We start from the raw sequence: 19559 nt of genomic DNA, 5'->3' as shown, positions 1-19559 counted from the left end.
CTTAAATTTCATGTACAATAATAAAATAGCAATGTGATCCCAAAGGAATACTATAGAATCATTAATTTTAGGGACAATGTTTTATTCTTAAATCTCAGAGAAAGCCATAGAATTAAAAATGTTTATCTAAAGATATTTTGAGCTACATAAATGTACACAATGATCTCTTTTAAAACAATCAACCCATACATATGAGAAGTTAGGTAACATTATCTTTTATCATCTTGATTTTATCTTGAAGTACTAAATCATCTGGCATTTATTCTTGGCTTTTAAAGGACTTGAAGTATTGTGACCAGCACAATCTCCTGCCATCTATATTTTAATTTTCGATACGTGCTATTATATCTGAAAAGAATCCATAAAGGAGTACTTCTTTAAGTCTGAAATTGTAACTACAGAGTATATACATATGATATAGGCACCTTAATAGGAGCTCTCTATAAAATTGCTAATCAATCTATCAACATGTAAATTGTGACTTTCTGTAAAGCACATCTTAGACATTTTTGCACACTCAGCAAAGTGCAGAAATTCAGTAAATGTGTGCCATTCAGTGTTTTCCATAGGCATAGCATTATACTAGCTGCACTATAAACAACCTAGTCAGGACATCTGATGCTACCTATTTTTAGGAAGCACAAGACATAGTTGGGGTAAAATGGGTTTTATTTACTTAGTGCTTAATGCCTGCTAAGTATGACTAGCATATATTAATATATATGTGTGACATGTATGTATGAAATTGTGAGGTGAATAGTAGGGGATTAATAGACTAGAATGTATCCACAGATGGTTGAATAAAAACAAGCTCCATTGCCTGGTGGATAAGGCAACCAGATCCATATGACTGAGTATAAGGATTGAATCCTTGACCTGGCAGCTTGAGAAACACAATAGATGCACATACACGCATGACCAAAATTCCAAAAAGAGGGAGAGATGGAGAAGGGATTGTGACATGAACATTCTCCAAAGAGAGTGCTTTCTCTTCACCCATTTTTTCTATTTCTCTCTCTCTGGTAAATGCATGCATCTTGTAACAAAAATAAATAAATAAATAAATAAAATGGAAATAAATTTATATCACATGAAATTATTCTTTGTCACAGTATTTATATAGCACATTGATTATTGATTTTATGATGATCATTAAATATATTTTATTCAATTGTTATAATAAGCATAATTTAAATGTTAACTATATGTATACCACCTCAATATTTGAAAAACAGATCACTAATCTGTTTGTGATATATAGAATTTTTGTTTTGTTTTATTTCCTTTAGAGGTTTTTGCTATACGGTGTGTGTACTCGCCAGAAAGAAAGAGAGAGACAGAGAGATAGAAAGTGAGAAATCACCCCCCAGGGGGGATGGCCATGCCACAATCCCTTCTCCTCTATTCTCCTCTCGGGATCTTGGTCACACATGCATGCGTGCCGGTGGTGAGTAAAAGCCACTGGGTCTGGGACTTGAACTGCAGTCGACTACATGGGAGTCCAGCGACATAGCCATTATGCTAACTGCTGGTCCCAATATATAGAATTCTTAATTTAGAATGCTCTACTCAGTTATTTGGAATACTAAACTAGATAGTCCAAATATTCAAATAGTCAATTTCATGTAGATACAGGCATAAAATTTCCTAAGTAAATTTTGTTTATTCTTTATTCATTTATTCAAGAAATATTTACAGCCTTCCCATAAACATGATTTTGTCTGATAGTATATTAATTTCCAGCAACAGCTATTTAACAGGTACAACATTAAAGTTGCTCATGATTCCAAAGCATTAAGTCTTGAGAGATTGGTGTACATGCCACTCAACCAATTTGATTTGGTGATGCGACACCAGAATGTGATGACAGAAAATAACCTTAGGATTTATCTATTGTAAGCCTTTTCCATATTCCAGTTTTACAGATGAGGAACCTGAGACTCAGAGAGAAGTAACAGCCAAGATCTTACAATAATATATCAGAGTCATAGTTAGATTTCTAATTTCCTGACTTCTAACCCATTGTGTTTTTTACTTTGCTGAGCTGCTTCTGTATATATATTTATTTTCCACTGCCAGAATTAGCCTTTTTTGTTTTGACATTGTATATCCACCACCCAAGAAAAGGAGCTAAAAAGCAAGTATACTATTTTGGTTTTTAACATCTGAATTATCAGTGGATGCCATAGTAGATGGGTGGAAAGGAATGCTGAGAAGCAATTATCCATAAATATCTTATTTTTGCAAGTTCAGTTCCTCTGAGCATTTGTAGTCAAGTGAAGAATGTTTGTGTAAAGAGAAATTCTAGGAAAGTAAAGTTTAGTCTTCTCCCTCCCTGGAGGCAGTTGAAAGTGATAAAGATAAACACCTCTTGTTCTTATCTACAGAGACATTTTCTTATCCCGAGTAAAGATAAGATTTCTATGACTCAAGAAAGGATCACAAGCAGCTGTATATAAGACCAGAGTTTTCTGAGTTTGGCTTCCTCTCTTGTGATGCAAGTATCACATTTACATGTACCATCTGACACTCACTGTGTCATCCTATGAAAATTAGGGCTCAAGATCCTTGTGCTAAGTAAGATATCTCTCTGGCTTCTACTTCTGCTGTAAGTAACGAATGGTCTTTGTCCCTGATCTAGAGGTCTTGTATCATATATATATAAACACACTTATTAATCTGTAGCTTTCTTACTCTGTTAGTGTTGCTGTAACAGAAATTGCCTGAGGAGACTGGGCAATGTATAAACAAAAGAGGTTTATTTAACTCACAATAATTATTATGGATGGTTATTGCAATCCTGGATTTCTTGTGTCTGGAAAGTCCAAGAGCATGCCAGCCACTAGGTTCCACCTCCCAATACTGCCACTTTGGGTAACAACCTATAGCATAATATTGGGCAGAGCTACAATTCAAACTGTAGCAGCAGATAGGATAAAATCTCAGATCCTTTAATGTTTCTAATGTTAACAGACAGATAGATTTGTTGCCATAGTATGTGAATTAGCTCATGTTAATAAAGAAACTCACTATGAATAGCTATGAAAATGCAAATGTTCGTCAGTTGCAGAACTCAGCTATTTCCCCATCAATCATCTTCAGAAACATTTTCAATTTTATTGCAAAGTCATTTATATCCAATCGTATAGTTCAGACACCAAAGTATTGTTTGGAGATAAATGAAACAAAGTGGTGAATTTGTGCCCCTGACATTCCAACTTAAGATGGGAACCATTTAATTTATACCAGTGATAAAATTACCTGCTAAAAATATGGACCTTAAAGATCAATAGTTTAACTTACTCACCATAAATTTCAAATCTATAATTGGTTGAGAGTCTAAATTTTCCAACTTTTGTTAGAATCAGATAGTGGCAATGGAAGAAATTTCAAGTAAGGCTGATATATGAACAGGTTGAAATCCTATGAAATACTTCCGTAGCCACTATGATAGTTTGAATTAATATCAACCACACAATCAGGTAGGATGAAGCCAATTCTCAAAAACCATCCTAGGGAACCAGCAGTTAGCGTAATGGCTATGTCGCTGGACTCCCACGTAGTCGACCGCGGTTCGTGCATATAAAATACTGCCTTAGCCACTATGATAGTTTGAATTAATATCAACCACACAATCAGGTAGGATGAAGCCAATTCTCAAAAGGCGTGACCATCCCCCCTGGGGGGTGATTTCTCTCTTTCTGTCTCTATGTCTCTTTCTGTCTGTCTGGCGAGCGCACACGCCCTACAGTGAAAACCTCTCCAAAAAAAAAAAACCATCCTAGAGTGCAAGTGATATTTCTATTTAGCAAATGAGAAAATCAGAGCTTAGAGTGGTCACCAAGGATGCAAAAGTCAGTAAATGGAAAAGTTGGATTCAAGCCTGTCTTCTGGGTCTAGGTCTTCTTAGTTGCTTCTATTTTTTTAAATGTGAACCCTCCTTTAAGTCATACATATGGTCATGGGACCAGCAGTTAGCGTAATGGCTATGTCGCTGGACTCCCACGTAGTCGACCATGGTTCGAGTCCCGGACCAGGCAGCTTAAACTCACGCCAGGCACGTGTGCATTAGTGCCCAAGATCTCAAGAGGAGAATAGAGAAGGGATTGTGGTGTGGCCATCCCCCTGGGGGGTGATTTCTCACTTTCTGTCTGTCTCTCTCTGTCTTTCTGGCGAGCGTACGCGCCCTATAGCAAAAACCTCTCCAAAAAAAGAAAAAAAAATCATACATATGGTCATGTGCCATATGATAATTTTTAGGTAAATAGTGGTCCATCTAGGTTTGTGTAAGTACACCCTATGAGGTTTGCACAATAATGACAATGACAGTGCCTAATGACACACTTTTCAGAATATCCTCCTATCCTTAAGCAATACATGACTACATTAAAAGAAATAAAAACTTAATAAATATTTTGAAATCATAGAAATAACTCATTTCTAGCAGTGTGAGTGCTCTTAAGCAGCAGTCCTCAACCTTTTTGGTCTCAGGGACCAATTTTGTGGAAGACAACTTTTCCATGGATGAGGGAGAGGGTAGGACAGATTGGGGATGATTCAAGTGCATTACATTTATTGTGCACTTTTTTTCTACTATTATAGATAATAGATAATGAAATAATTATATAAGTCACCATAATGCGGAATCAGTGGGAGCCCTGAGCTTGTTTCCCTGCAACTTGACAGTCCCATCTGGGAGCTCCTAAGAGAACCTAATGGCCCTGGCTGATCTGACAGGAGATGGAGCTCAGGTGGTTATGTGAGTGATGGGGAACAGCTGCCAATACAAATGAAGCTTCACTCACTAGCCCACTACCCACCTCCTGTTGTGCCATGCAGTTCCTACCAGGTCCAGGGGTTTAGGTACTGCTCTTCAGCACTGTTTATTCTATATATAAATTGTTTTCTTAATGCATGGAAGTCACTTAAAGTATGAATTTTAAAGAGTTTTCCTCATTACTAGTAACTAACAGCACTGGAACTCTCCTAGTTCAGTGTACTTCCCAGTACACCATGCTACTTCTAGAAGATTCTATGTACATTATTTCACTTACGGTGTGTGGTGTTTTATGTCTTCAAAGTCCATGTTCTTATGTTTTCTCCAATGCAGAAAGTAGAAGGAAAATGGGAGCATTCTTCTAGTAGGGTTGGTAAAGTGTCTGAAATTTTAGCCAAAGAAGGCCTATAATGTATTATTTGCAGACAAGTGATATTTGATTTTAAAAATGATATATGCATGTGGGTACTTATCATTTAGTTTGGGTTAAATTGCATTACATATCCATAATTGGCTAATTTTTCAAATTCATTCATAATTGTTTTTCATACCTTTTTGTAGATCATTTAATTTACAGATAATTTCTTTTCTGAGATATTTTCCAATAACATAATTTAAAGATAATTGCTTTTCATTTAGAATGAATGCACTTTGATCTCAGGAGAATAGGATATTGGTTTCAGAAAACTTGTTCTATTTGAATTTGAAATGCAAACATCCCTGAGATAGTGAATATTCAGATATGAGTTGAAAAATATACCTTATTTAAGAGTCCACATATAACAGAATATAATCATGCATAGGATGTTCAATTCTTTTCCACAGAGATTTATACTGCAGACAATAATGACAGATTTAATGCAGTTAAAAGTGTAGTATTGTGTAGGTACCAGTGAGTGGTTTAGAGACAAAGGCAATTTAGCTAAAAGTAGGAATAAAGCTCATTTGCTGCCCTCACAGAGATCACAAATATCCAGGGAGACGGGCCTATAAACAATTTGACACAATTTTTTTCTTTCTTTTCTTTCTTTCTTTTTTACATTTAATCATTGTACATCTTTACAGCATACAAAATTATTTCCTCAGCATGAATATACTATACACGTCATATTAGTCCTCTCAAATAGAATACAAATTTAAAAGTGAAAAGGTCACTCCAAGATTTGCACACACCAGAGTCACATGATCTTAGTTTGTTTTTGAAAAAATCTCTCTGGTGGCTAGTTATGAGTTGGGGGGAAATGGGATTCAAATTAGCATGACACTGCTAATGTCCAGGTAAGAGATAACTTGTATGTGTGAATGTGTAGCAGAGTGTAGTGTCCAGAACAAGGACAGTGATTTTCCTGCTGGTCATATTACATTTGGAATTTTGAGTTTAGTTCTGGCATGCCACTTTAAAAGAGGCACCAATAAGAGGTGCACCTACAGCATGATAGCAAATTCACATGCCTTCACAGGTGAGGCAAGTGACAGACAAGATAAGCGTATCAGGTGTTACAGAGATGTAGCTCAATTGCCTAACTCCTTAAGGAAAATAAGACAAATCAATTTTTGTGTGTAATCTATTAACTTTTAATGTTTATCACACTTAAAAAAAATGGTACAGGTAAAACAGAATTTTTCTGTGGGTCTTAGTTTGTGACGTCTGCTTTAAAGATTCTGGAACCTGTCATGACAACATTTGGAAAAAAAACAAACTGGTTTGCGCCAGTGGGAAAAAGGTAGTGGAATTTGAGAACTGCCTTAGAATAGTGAAGTGTTGTCATGGGTGAAGAAGTGACTTACTCTGTGTGGCATTTTAAAAAATTATTTGTTTATTTTATTTTATTTGTTATTATTTTTTGACCAGAGAGAGATGGACAGGGAGAAAGGGAAAGTGAGAAAGCAAGTAGCCAGTTCTGGGACTTGAACTATGGTCAACGATGTGAGAGTCCAGCTCCTTAATCACCACACCACCTGCTGGCCCCAGCTTTTTAGGTCATATAAAAAGGATATGCAAATGTTTCAGGAAGAAATATTTCAATTGCAAGTAAAAGAAAAAAAATGGTGGTTCTCCTAGTTCTGGTTGTGGTAGCAATGAACGTTTTGGATGGAGTTGTCCCAAAATGAAAAGAGGCAAGAGATTCCTTGAGAAGAGAGAACTGCAACTCAGTGAAAATATTAAAAATGCCGTGCTGATTAAAGGCACAAATGCAAATTCAATGGTGACACAAGTACTTAAAGATGTGTATGCATTGAAGAAACCATATGGTATTATGTATACAAAGAAAAGGTATTACAAGACCATTTGAGGATCAGACATCACTGGAATTCTTTTCAAAGAAGTCAGATTTTTCTTTATTTATGTTTGGCTTCCATAATACAAAGCAGCCAAATAATCCAGTAGTACACTGTATGCTGGATATGATTGAATTAGGCATTGAGAAGTTTGTCACTCTAAAAAATGTTAAGAATACAAAGTGTCCTGAAGGAACAAAACCCAGGCTGATATTTGCTGGTAATGATTTTGATGTAACAGAGGATTGCAGAAGACTAAAAAGTCTTCTTATTGGTTGCTATTGAAGAAATCTGGTTGTAGAACAGCACAGATTGAGTTGGAGGAGATGGGACTGTCGCTAGATCTGGTTCTCAGGAGGACACAGCTGGCATCAGATGACCTCTATAAGTTATCTATGAAAATGCCAAAAGCTCTCAAGCCAAAGAAGAAGAAAAATCTCTCTCATGACACTTTCGGCACAACTTATGGAAGGTTTCATTTGCAGAAGCAAGACCTGAGCAAACTGCAAACCAGAAAGATCAGAGATTGAAGAAACAGCCTACAGAAAAAACAGCAGAATACCATGAAAAAAGATAAAACAGGGAACCAGCAGTTAGCGTAATGGCTATGTCGCTGGACTCCCACGTAGTCGACCGTGGTTCACGTCCCGGACCCGATGGCTTAAAACTCACGCCGGGCGCGTGTGCGTGCGTGCCCAAGATCCCGAGAGGAGAATGGAGGAGAAGGGATTGCGGCGTGACCATCCCCCCTGGGGGATGATTTCTCGCTTTCTGTCTCTATGTCTCTCTCTGTCTGTCTGGCGAGCGCACGCGCCCTACAGTGAAAATCTCTCCAAAAAAAAAAAAAGATAAAACAGAATTTAAAAAAATGATGGAACTTAGCTGACAACTACAGTTTTATTGTTTTCTATTTACTTAAAAGAATATCAAGCTTTAATTCAGAGTCTTATAACATTTTATTGTATGTTTTTTAAAAAACATAATTTAACATATGTTACCATGAACAATAATGTCTACTATTAAGTTTAAGATAAGCTTACTTGAAATTTTTTTTTAATGCTGTTGAGTGTCCAGAGTTGGAATCAAGCTGCCTTGGGAAGAAGTGAGTTCACTGTCACTAGAGGTATACTTAAGCAGAGTAAATGTGACCATTTGATGAGTATTTAGTAGAGGTGTTCATTCTAAAAAGAAAATATTTTTTTAGAATTATTTAATTTAACTTTATTTATTTTAATTTGATCAGAGAGGATCAGAAAGAAAGAAAGAGAGAGAGAGAAGGTGAGAAAGCAAGTCTCCCGTTCCGGGACTCGAACCATGGTTAGCTATGTGGGAATTCAGCACCCTTAACCACCATGGCACCTGCCAGCTCCAGAAAGAAAATATTTCTATGACAACTTTCAGCTTTGAATCTCCATAAGTTTTTTGTAGATTTCTACATCAGTATAAAATTACAGTTGGAAATGATTGCCAAATGCTATTAGGGGAAATATAGACCCTATTAGTAAAGGTTAGTATCTGAAATGCAATGCTCAAAGCAAGTGTGGTGTCATTCAGAACAACGCTAAGGTGGGAATTAGGAGGCCTGGTATTTACTTGGCTGTGTCACCTTGGATAAGTTACTGAAATGTTCTTTGTCTCAAGTGCCTTAATACTGGAATGGTAGTTGGGACTAGACTAGTAGTTTGAACATTTTAGTATACCTAAGAATCACCTGAACTGTTCGTTAAAAATACAAATGTATTGACCCTATTTCCAGAGGCTGTAATTGAATGACCCTATAACTATCAAAGTTGTATAGATTTGTGAACTTGCATTTGGATGGTTGGGGTTTACAGATTACCTGAATTCTTCAATCAATAATTAGACGTTTTGATTTACAATAATATAATATTTTGTTTTTATTTTTTAAAAATTATTTTGTTAGATAGGGAGAAGGAGGCAGGACAACAGTGTCCTGATGCTACAATTCACCCTGAGCCTTCAGCCAGTCCTAGATCATGGGCAAGGGAAGCATGTCCAGGGAAGAGTCCAGATGTGAACCAGGAACCTTCTCATATGGGACTGCTTTGCAGAGCAGTGTTTTACCACTGCACCACTGTCTGGCCCCCTATTTTATTCTTTTACTTCATCTGGGTAATAATCAAATGGAAAGACTTTCAGAGTAACAATCAAGGGGAAAATAATATTTTCCGTTTGATTGTGGCTACATTGACCACCACTCTCCTCTCTCATGCAAAATTTTAAAGAATTAGACTAATTTCTGGGGGAGAAATTCTTTATTTGAATTATGTAGCTGACTTAGTCTGCTCTCCATAAACCCAGTTCTGGATGTGTATATTGTCAATGAAATAGAAAGAAAGGCAGTCCTCAGCTCTCTCACCAATGCTAAGAGAAAAGCAATGAGGATCAGAATGACAAAAAACCTTTTGGTTCTTTCGTGATAGAGCTTATGGACTTGTTTTATTTTGAGGTAGGGGATCATCAATGTGTTCAAATATGAAGTATTGGTTAGTAAAAATCCAATTCAAATTATGGGGTTACTCTTTTTTGGTGTAAGTAATTATGTCAATTTTATTACAATTGCATTAGTTCCAATATTGATCTTTTGATTTTATATTCATTTCTTAAAAGAATTATTTATTTGTTTGTTTGTTTGTTTGATTTTTAATTTGACTAGAGAGGAACAGAGACAAAGAGAGAGAGAAAATGAAAAAGCAAGCCACCAGGTCCAGGACTTCAACAGTGGTTGGCCATGTGGGAGTCCAGTGGCCTTAACCTCCATGCCAGCTGCTGGCCCTAATTTTCTATTCATTTTTATGGTGCAATAAAAGTACATGAAAACAATTTTTTTTGAGAGGTTTTTGCGATAGGGCGCGTGCACTTGCCAGGCAGACTGAGAGCGCCAGAGAGACAGAAAGACAGAAAGCGAGAAATCACCCCCTAGGGGGGATGGCCACGCCGCGATCCCTTCTCCTCCATTCTCCTCTCGGGATCTTGGGCACGCATGCACACATGCCTGGCGTGAGTTTTAAGCCACCGGGTCCAGGACGTGAACCGCGGTCCACTACATGGGAGTCCAGTGATATAGCCATTATGATAACTGCTGGTCCCATGAAAACAATTTTTTGATAATAGTATATATTGTATTGCTATATAACGTATAAAACATTTCCATTTCCTTAAACATCATTTTATTGGACCAAAGCACTATATTTCTTCTTATCAAGCACTGTTCAATAGAAATATAAACTGAGCCAGCTAACAAATGATATATACAATTACAAATTTTCTAGTAGCACATTAAATAAATTTTTTATAAAGAGATTTTAAAAAACCACTTTATTTACTTATTTTTTAAATTTTATCAGAGAGGGACAGAGCAAGAGAGCAAGAGAAAGGGAGGGAAAGTGAGAGGCAAGCCACCAGGTTGGGGACTAGAACTGTGGTCAGCCATGTGGGAGTCCACCACCCTTAATCACCACGCCACCTGCTGGCTCTCACATTAAACAAATTTTTATAAGATAATATTTATTGAGGGCCAGCAACTGGCATGGTAGTTAAGGCACTGGAGTCCCACATGACTAACCAGAGTTAGTCTCAGACCTAGCAGCTTGAGAATCATGTCGGGCACATGTGAGTGCCCAAGATTATGAGAGGAGAATCGGAAGTGATTTCTTACTTTCCTTCTCTCTCTGCCTCTCTCTAGCAAGCGTACATGTCCTATGGCAAAAACAAAAAAAAAAAAAGAAAAGAAAAAAAAGTAATTGATGGTAAAACATACATTTTATTCTTCATGGTGTATTGGAACATTTCAAGTGCTCAGTAGCCACCTGTGGCTGGTGGCAGCACTGTTGGACAGCACAACTCTAATCAGTTACCTCTTAGCTTTTGCTCATTGCCCGTGTTCACTGAGAGCTTGTCACCAGCTCACAGTAATCCTAACCATCTCTAGTTCTGTCATGGTCCTAGGTGAATTTGTTGTTCATTATCCCCTTGGTCTGTTTCTTCATCTTTAGTGATCTGTTGTTCTTTCCTTACATTTTACTCCCCCCATTCCTGTGGCCTTGCTCTGATCTTGTTATCACCCATAACTTATGAACCTCTGATAGAAGTTTTGTCATTGAGATGACATCTCAATGTACCCAAAATCTTAACCTTTTATAACTCTGTCACTTAACCACTTTTACTATATGTCCCTTTCGTCTTCACTGGGACATGTGATGAAAATTTTACCTCAATTTTCAGTCCCCTGAGTGATCCATGTCCAACTTAAACACCACGGAAATTCTATGTATTATTAGTTCAACTGCTTTCTCATTAAGACCCCCATGTCTTGGCCACAACTTCATTTTTTCCCCAATCTTGTAAAGTCTGTTCATATCAAGCTTTGTTCAGTTCCTTAAATGTGCCAGGCTTCCTGGCTTCCAGCCTTTGCACACATACTTTCTTTACCTAGACCACTCATCTTTTTTATCTCCACTTGTTTATGGTTAAACATCATTGTGAGACACTTCCCTGTCTGATCCCCCACTTCTCTTTCAGTCAATTCCTACTAGCCTCCACCAAGAGCCTTCTATAAATCTCCGGTCATAGCACTTATCACAAAGAATTTAAACTACTTTTTAAAATTATATATTCTCTGTTATACTGTTGTCTCTATGAAGTACGTAACTACCTATAGTATTATCTATCACATTCATGCAATTTACCTGCATGGTAATTTCCACTGTTACTATAAATTTGTCTGCATTTGTTTATTTTAGGATCTGGTTGTTCTAGTAGACTTTAAGTTCTGTACAGACAAGAACTAGGTCCATTTGTTCAGTGCTGCATTCCCAATGCAATAGATACATTATGGATATTGTCTAATGATATGAATGAATGGGTGAAAGGATGGAAGGATGCATGAATGGACAGTGTAGAAACCAATCTGCCTTGGTTGGTTTGCAAATATACTAGCGTGTTATTGAAATACTTGTTTGCCAGTTAACATAGAGAAATTGTAATAAGAGTCTGAACGTATACTGTTCAAATATTCAATTTATATGGAATTTAAATATGAAGGCCAAGGACTAGCTGTAACATTCCTTTTTTGAAGGTTCATCAGATACGCAATACAACTAGGCTCTTATATTATTCCTATCATTGTAACAACCTAAAAATTATCATTTATTGTATTTTATAATTAAGGACACAGAGTCAGAGAACTATAGATGTTCATATTTTCTTCATTACACAGCTCAGAAAGATTAGCCACTCTCACAAGTTCACACAGCTAGTAAGGGCTACAAAAGGGCGGCCTCCTGAGCTGGAATGTTCACAGTATAGCCTTTAGCTACCTCAGTGAGGCTGTAGTAATCCTCATGGCAGACTTCTTTGACCTTATATTAATGTATCCCTCTAGACAAGAGAAGAGAAAAGTTATTTAGTGATATTAAAGTCCCTCAATACTTCTCTCTGGACTAAAATACTCTCTCAGGGAACTCTCGTTTTCTATACCATGGAGCTATGTGTAGCTGATGCTGACCTACTTAATGTCCCTTGATTCTTGCATTGCCAACTAGTTACTGTCCTAGAAAGCTTGGTTATGGGACCAGCAGGTAACATTGTGTTTAAGGCACTGGACTCCTACATGGCTGACTGTAGTTCTAGTCCTGGACTCGGTGGCTTGAAACTCACGTGGGGCATGTGTGCATGTATGTCCAAAATCCTGAGAGAAGAATGGAGGAGAAGGGATTGAGCCATGGCAATCTCCGCTGGGGGGATGATTTCTAGCTTTTTGTCTTTCTTTCTGGTGAATGCATGTACCCTATAGCAAAAGTGTCTTTAAACAAACAAAAAAAAGGGGAGCAGCAGTTAGTGTAATGGCTATGTCGCTGGACTCCCACGTAGTCGACTGCAGTTCACGTCCTGGACCCGGTGGCTTAAAACTCACGCTGGGCGCGTGTGCGTGCATGCCCAAGATCCCAAGAGGAGAATGGAGGAGAAGGGATCGCGGCGTGGCCATACTCCCTCAGGGGTGATTTCTTGCTTTCTATTTCTCTGTCTCTCTCTGTCTGTTTGGTGAGCGCACATGCCCTGTAGCAAAAATCTCTCAAAAAAAAAAAAAAAAACATGGTTGTAAAGTCAAATAGACTGAAGAAAATATCTTATTGCCTGAAATACTCAGTTTTTTCACGTGTCAAATGAGTAAAAGATAATAGTAATCATTGAAAGGATTTTGCTGAATATTAAATAGAATTACATCTTTAGTTCACTTGGCAAAGTTCACAGCAATTAATAAAGACTAAATATCAATATTTTCTCTTGGAGAGATTTTTGCTAGAGGGCACATGTGCTCACCAGAGAGACAGAGAGATAGAAAGTGAGAAATCATCCCCCAGGGAGGATGGCCAGGCCATAATCCCTTCTCCACTATGCTTTTGGGATTCTGGTCATGCACACACATGTGCCCAGTGTCAGTTTCAAGGCTCTTGCTCTGGGATTTGAACCATGGTCAACCATGTGGTAGTCCAGTGCCACCTGCAGGCCCCTGATATTAATATTTTTTATAACTCACTGAACCTGGTTGACTTGGATATATGCAGTTACTTGTAAGACAGGGACAGAGCTATTATGTCATAGTCTGCTTACTTGCTACACAGTACTCATCTATTTTGAAAGAAACAGTAAACCTTCAGTGTTGTAGTTGATAAATTATGAGTCATAGAACCAAAGTGAAGACATTTCAGGAGTTCTCAAAAAATTTAAATACAAGTCTCTGGTTTACAGAGGTGATCAAATTTATATTTATATACATATATTTCTATATGATTTAAAATTGATGGCATGATTTTCTTATTGCAGTGTTCTCCTTTGATTTTTTTCCCTCTGCTACAGGGTACATATAAACTGACCCTGAACATAGACTCTGAGAATTAAATCAGGAAAGAGAGAACTTGAGGTGGAGAACGTCTATGATTCTGTGGCTGTGACAGACAGCAATTTCTTCACTCTGAGGTCCAGCCTCTTTTCTGGCTGTTCTGTAGCTTTCAAAACAAAACTTTAATGTGGAACACGTAGCAAGAAGAACTAGATTCAATCCTGTTCCAGTCCTCATTTGATGCCATCTGAAATGATGACACTATGATCTGGAGTACTTAAAGGTAAAAACCACTTACTATCAGACAAGTGCTATTAGAAATGTGGTACTCTTCAGAGCCAGCAGGTGGCGAGGTGATGAAGATACTGGACTTCCATATGGCTGACCATGGTATGAGCCCTGGATCCGCACCTTGAAAATCATGCTAGGCGTGTGTGTGTGTGTGTGTGTGTGTGTGTGTGTGTGGCCAAAATCCTGAGAGGAGGGTGGAGAAGAAGGGATTATGATGTGGCCAAACACCCTGGGGGTGATTTCTCACTTTCCCTCTCTCTGTCTCCCTCTGGAGTGGGCAAGGGTCCTATGGCAAAAATCTAAAAAGCAAAACAAAAACAAAAACAAAAAATGTATCACTCTTCAGGCCACTGGTATATTATATCATAGGATTCATTGTAGTGTTTGAAAGACAAAATTTATAATATGGAAGGAGTTGATTTAAGCCATGTATTTAATCAGTAATGATTTAATGATTTTAAAATAAAATTAAAAGAAAAGAAATATGAAATATTGTGAATGAAATGTGTCTAAAACTAGTTCAGAAAGACTTTCAACAAGAATTTTGTCTAATAAGAAGGGGGTAAGTTATTTTATTTTAAAAATCAATAAAACGTATTCCTAAAATTTGGGAAGATGAATAAAATAAATGAAAACATGTTTCATTGTCTCCCATCACTCATGGTGAATTTCTTTTTCCCTTGTACTGCCATTTGATCTTTATATACTTGCTCTAATAGCACTTATCCATAGTCAGCCATATATCAGAGTTATTTAGGTATGTGTCTGGCATGTCCTTGAGATTTTGAGTTTTGTGGACATATATTTCTGAATTGAATAGAGAATGTCATGAAAACATTATCTCTTATATATTGCTACTGCATAGTACAACTATACTTTCACACATGAGGTAGTTAAAAATAAATAAGCAAAAGGGAAAATATGTAGTCTTTAAAAGTGGTTGTTACAGGAACCAGCAGTTAGTGTAATGGCTATGTCGCTGGACTCCCACGTAGTCGACTGCGGTTCATGTCCCGGACCCGGTGACTTAAACTCACGCCGGGCGCGTGTGCGTGCGTGCCCAAGATCCTGAGAGGAGAATGGAGGAGAAGGGATTGCGGCGTGACCATCCCCCCTGGGGGATGATTTCTTGCTTTCTGTCTCTATGTCTCTCTCTGTCTTTCTGGCAAGAGCACGCGCCCTATAGCGAAAACCTCTCTCCCCCCCCAAAAAAAATTATGTGATTGCCCTGGAGTTTGCAATATATATTTACAAGTAATCTAAGTCCATTTTCAAACAATATACTACTACTTATCAGGTAATGCAAAAGCTTTTTAACTGAGTATCCACAATTCTAACATCCTATTCCTTCCTTATTCTTACCTCCTATTCCAACTATTCCTAGATCAGAAGTTAGAAAAACAGGGGTGGATGAAAAGTGAAAAAAGGAACACATGCAAGGAACAGAACAAACTTATGAAACCGAGCACAGACCCCCCCCCCAATGTATTTTCTAGGGTTCCTGAAATATAAAGTCCATTTGCATTGTAATGGCCCAGAGTAAGGAGTAAGTCTTCAGACTTTTGGTTATGATAATGACCAACATGGACCATGAGTGAGGGCCATTTGACCTCTAAAACTCTCACTTACAGGAAAGAAAAGGTTTTCATTTCAATATGTAAGATGTTTTGTAGGCTGGAAACTGCTGATTGTGAGCTCAAAGACTCCAGGCTGAATGGTTCCAGACACCTGAAGAAAAATTTGATTATCTAAAACCTCACCAATCAAGAATGTCCAGGAGATGATCACACCCTCTTGAACCCGTCACTGAACAGATCATGTGCCTGGGACCTCTGCCCCTAATTCTGCCCTTAAAAACGCATGTGGGGAACATCTCGGGGAGACCAGGTCTTTTCAGCATGAGCTGCCCGCTCTCCTTGCTTTGCGCTTTGCAATACAGCTGTACTTTACTTCATCACACCGTATGTCTATGACTTAATTTCATAGCACTTGGGCGAGCAAACCTGATTCCAGTTTGTAACAGTTACAAACATGGTAGATACTAATCCAACTATATCAATGATCACTTTAAGTGTAAATGTAATAATTGTTCATTTTATTCATACATATGACATAATTGCTTACTATATTATTGCTACTGTTTGCTTTATTGTCTATAAACTTTCCATTTCTGTCATTAATTTTGGAAATAATCATTTTTTTCTGTTCCTTTTACTCTTTATTCTCCTGGTATTCCTGTTATGTTTATGATACATCTTTGTCATTGTCCCACAATCCCACATTTCTAGGGTATTCAGTTCATTTCATTTTACCTTTTCTTTTTTTTTTTTTTTGCATTTCGATTTTAGAAGTTTCTTTTAATCCATTACTCATATCATGCTCACTGATTCTTTCCTTGGCCATTTCAAGTCTGTTTATGAACCTATCAAATGCATTCATTTGAGTTATAGAGTTTAGACTTTATTTCTAACATTTCCTTTTGATTTATTAATTACAGTCTTTATCTTCATTATCTATCCATTTTTGCATATTGTCTACTTTTTCATTAGAACTGTTAACCCTTTAATCATAGTTTTTTTTTTTTGAGAGATTTTTCACTGTAGGGCGCGTGCACTTGCCAGACAGACAGAAAGAGACATAGAGACAGAAAGCAAGAAATCACCCCCCAGGGGGGATGGTCACGCCGCAATCCCTTCTCCTCCATTCTCCTCTCAGGATCTTGGGCACGCACGCACACGCGCCCGGCGTGAGTTTAAGCCACTGGGTCCGGGACATGAACCGCGGTCAACTACGTGGGAGTCCAGCGACATAGCCATTACACTAACTGCTGGTTCCCATAATCATAGTTGTTTTAAATTCTCAATTGATATGTCTAAACTCTGTGCCATATCTGAGTTTTGTTATATTTGCTTTATCTCTTCTGTTTAACAATGCCTTGAAATTAATTTTTTTCCTTTCAACTTTTTGATAACAATACATGATATATCAGGTAATTGGAACTGAGCTAAGTATGTGTCCTGTGTGAGAATATATGATGCTTTAGCTAGGAATTTGACTGTTTTAAATGTTTACTGTAGTTCTGCATGTCAGATCCTTTAGTTTCTTCTAGTTTCCTTTGTTTTCAGGCCCCTGTTGTCTTTTTGTTTCACTAGAATGCCTTAAGTAATTACTCTTGCAACTCCCTCTGTTGTAATCCATTCTGATTATACTGGAACATTGTTGATGTAGGGTAAGCTGTTGGAGAACGGACGCACTTTATAATTTTATGCTTAAATCTCAGATTTTTGAGAGGGTGTAAGTCTTTAGCCTGGGAACTTCATAAGTGGTTTTTAACCTCTTTTTTCTCTGCTTACATGAGATTGGAAGGCCAGAGATACAGTTTTCTAATGGTTCATCTACAAGGTGAGATAACACTCTGGTAGAATAGTTTCCTTTAGGCAGAAAGCCTTTGTTATGATGAATCCTCTGGCTTATTTCAAAATTGTTAATTTCCCCCTCACCCTCAGCTTGCCTGAATCACTAGGGAGAGGAAGAGGGGAAAAGCACCCCAGAATCCCTTTTCCTTCATTTCTCTATCCTGTCAGGATTTGGGGCACACATACATACGTGTCCACTATGGTTTTCAAGTAACCAGGTCTGGGACTTGAATGGTACATTCAGCTCTGTGGAATCTAGCTTCCTTAACCAGAAAATTATGGGCTAGTTGAATCTAGCAATGTTTAATAATTTTTCTAAAGAATTATTTTTATTTCATTGTATTTATTATTACTTTTAATATAACCAGAGAGAGAGAGAAAGAGAGAAACAGAGAGGGTAAGTGAGAAAGTAAGCCACCATGGAGAGAGAGAGGGAGAGAATGAGAATGAGAGAGAGAGAATGAGAGCAAGTCCGGGACTCAAACCACAGTCAGCCAGTGCCCTTAATCATTGGGCCACCTACCAGCCTGATTCCCAGGGTTTTTAACCTCTCAAGCTAGTCACATTCGACCTTCACAAATTTTATTGTTTTCATTAAAATAAAGAAAAAGGGACTGAGGTCAGAGAACCCAGAGCCCAGAGGGTGGAGAAGAAAATTTGGGAGATTATTCTGAAGTCTTTATGCTAATCAAGACACTCTCCATTTTCATACTACTAGATTTAAGAACTGCTGTGAACTAACCATAGTCTCACTTTAATCTTTTCTGAACTAGCTGTTACTCCATACCCATCTAACCATTCATGCTGGGAGTGTTGGGAGCAATTTTGCATGTCCAAAGATCAAAAATAATTGTGTACCAGGAGCTGTGCTTAATGAATTACACCCAGCAGTCTTATTAGCAAGTGGACCTGGATTAGGTTTTTTAAATGATAAAATTTTGGACTTTGAGCTGATGAAATTATGTGATTTAGAGTTTGAGTCACTGGAACTAAAGGGCAAGACTGTGGCTGACACATCATAGCTTTCACAGTGTTAATAATGTTTATTTCTTCATTCTCTTCTATGTAACTTGTAAGGTCCAAAGATAGATTTATCTGGTGGTGATGCAGGGGAGACAATGACAATGCAACTACATAAGAGGCGTTTATTTTTCCAGCTAGCTGGGGTCTGAGTTTATACCCGACACAGCGGGTTGCAATAAGGTCCCCGAACCTAGGATAGAGGGGCCTTTATATAGCTCAGGAGGCAATACAGGATATACTATCAGTAACTTTTCATAGAATGCAGCACACAAGGGAGGGGGAATGTGTAGTTAGGGACTAATTGCTATCGCCCCCCTGAATTTAGATAAGAACTCTCAGTTAAGGTAGGTAAACCTTCTTCTGGAGCCTTCAGGTTTGTTCATCCTGTCGCCCCCAGACCCGCCTGTCCTCTGTTAACTCGTGAATTCCTGTGCCTTGTTAAGCCGAGAATTCTTGTGTCCTGTTTGCTGCAAATTCCTGTATCCTGTTAATTAGCGAATTCCTGTGCCCCATTTTTGAAGCCCTGTCATGGTGGTGAATACCTTAACTCAGCCTATGCTAACTTGGGCCTAACATAAACTAACTTGGCCTGCAGCCCTAGCAAGGCTGTTTACACTAAATCAGCCTAAATGAACTCAGCCTAACATATGCTAATTACACTAAATCAGCCTATACTAACTCAGTCTAACATGTGCTAATTCGGCCTAACAAACCATCAATAGTTCCAAATCAGAATCTCTGTCAGGAACTGGGGAAAAAAAGAATCTGGTGTATTCCATTAATATAATGGAAGGTCGACTATGTATTCCCCTAAAATTCATAAGATGAGTAATTCTATAAATATATTCTAGAGTGACAACACAATATGTCAAATACTGAAATCACTAATATTTCTGTAACTTGAAATGAA

At 37.8% G+C, this 19559-nt stretch overlaps 1 pseudogene; it reads left to right on the top strand.

Annotated features, from left to right (window-relative positions):
* LOC114006637 (ribosome production factor 2 homolog) overlaps positions 1-7634 on the top strand; it is an 18440-nt pseudogene extending 10806 nt beyond the window's left edge.
* The last annotated feature ends 11925 nt before the right edge of the window (positions 7635-19559 follow it).

This window comes from Tupaia chinensis, unplaced genomic scaffold (assembly GCF_000334495.1).
Source record: "Tupaia chinensis unplaced genomic scaffold, TupChi_1.0 Scaffold149333_1, whole genome shotgun sequence".
NCBI classification, from domain to species: Eukaryota; Metazoa; Chordata; class Mammalia; order Scandentia; family Tupaiidae; genus Tupaia; species Tupaia belangeri.
This window is presented reverse-complemented; position numbering and strand designations above follow the sequence as displayed.